Source organism: Pteropus vampyrus, unplaced genomic scaffold, assembly GCF_000151845.1.
Source record: "Pteropus vampyrus isolate Shadow unplaced genomic scaffold, Pvam_2.0 Scaffold58, whole genome shotgun sequence".
In the NCBI taxonomy this organism is placed as follows: Eukaryota; Metazoa; Chordata; class Mammalia; order Chiroptera; family Pteropodidae; genus Pteropus; species Pteropus vampyrus.
The window spans coordinates 10,306,532-10,308,411 of NW_011888839.1; the positions used below are offsets into that span (position 1 = coordinate 10,306,532).

General features: G+C 32.9%; 1 pseudogene; it reads right to left on the bottom strand.

The window, feature by feature from the left end:
- Positions 1 to 315: 315 nt before the first annotated feature.
- LOC111740175 lies at positions 316 to 434 on the bottom strand (annotated as a pseudogene).
- Positions 435 to 1,880: the final 1,446 nt, after the last annotated feature.

Consider the following 1,880-nt stretch of genomic DNA (forward strand, 5'->3'; position numbering starts at 1 on the left):
TCAAGTGATAATGGCATTTTTATTTGAGTCTCAGTAACTTTGAAGAAAAGTACTTTCACCCTAGGACACCAGGAAAAGAGAACAAACATCCAGCTCTATATTCTGATGTTAATTACAATAAATTAGGGTGACTCATAAAAAGTTGCGTGGATAGAAGTGCTTGAGATCAATATCTTCAGTGACCATATCATATCTTGGAGGCAATCTAAATGCTACAGAGGGTGGGTGGACTAGAGAGGTGTAAATATATATTTAATTCTTCAATATAATATTCATATCGTTTTTTGGTAAACTTATTTATTTATTTATTTTTAATGCCTACAGCACCTAGCCTTCCTAGGTGGTTTCCCATCCAAGTACTAACCAGGCCTGACCCTGCTTAGCTTCCAACATCGGACGGGATCAGGCTTGTTCAGGGGGGCATGGCTTTAGACTCAGTAAACAATTTAATAGTCTATGTTTGCTTTGTACAGTAAGGTATACACTGGACAGGAAATGGGCCGTCAATACAGTAGGTGTCTATATTTCAGCAATATTTTTCTTAAAAATGTTATGACCTCAACTATTACTTTTGTAATCATGGCACTTAAAATCATTACAATCTCTTTTATGTTTTTTTTTTTTTTTTAATTTTCCACAGATAGTCCCTTGGATTATTGTGTTTTACAAGAAGTTAATGTGGCAGAGTACCACTGAGTACACTACAGCAATAAAGTTAAAACTTTTCCTTAATAACTGAGATATTAAATATTCACTCCTTGGAAAGGATGAGCTTATACCCGAGTTTTTAAAGATTAATCATATTTTAGAGAAATAGTTTTTAAGTAAACACAGAGAAGCAACAGTTGTCATATACACAGCTTTTCCAACCTCTCAAAGTTAGGTTACCCTGTTTCACAATCTCACTTCCTATATGTTTTATAATTGCAGTTACCACTATTATGATGAAATAATCATTGAAAATATCTGTGCAGCATCTAGTACTCTCACTAGATTGTAGGCTCCATTGGGTATTTCCACCTTGTTTATCACTCTATTCTTATTGCCTAGCATAGTGTTTAATTTTTCACATTTCACATAAGGCATAATAATCTATCTTTTATTAGAAAATAGCATAGAGTTGTAATGAAGAGCGTTGGTTCCAGAATCAGAGAAACTTAGCTTGTATCTTAGCTATGGCAATTATTAATTATATGAACTTCAAAAATTCACTAGAATACCCAGTAAAAATTTTATTCCAAACATTATATTTTTTCATTCCAGAATTTTAACTTTTACTTTCTGTTTCTGTTTTATGTTTCATATATTCTACTTGTAGAGATCCTAGTCTGTTATTCCAATATATGTGTTATTTCAGACTTGTCCACTGATTTTGTTTTCTCTTGAGAATGGATCATGTTTTTCATATATATATATATGTATGTACGTGTGTGTGTGTGTGTGTGTGTGTGTATATGTGTGTTTGTATATATATACATATATATGTATACACACACACACACATACACACACACGCACACACATATATCAGTTGTCTAGAGATTTTGGTATATATTCTGTAAACTAAATTATACATTTTATAGATTCCAGGTCGTGTTATATTTCTCTGAGAGGTGTTAAGATTTTGCTGGCTTATTTGTTTTAACAGACAGTTACCTTGGCTGAATTCAAATTCCAAGCTCTATCTTGTAAGTTGTGTGCCACCATTGGAATCGATGTTCAGTTATCTACAATTAGCTAGACCGCTTAGAGTCTGCCCCATGCATTCCTAGAACAGAGATCAGCTAGAGAGCTGGGGAAAGTTTTCATGCAGAATTTGAAGCCACTTCCTTTTGGCTTTATATAAATACATACTTTAATTTATTTATTTTAATTAGTTT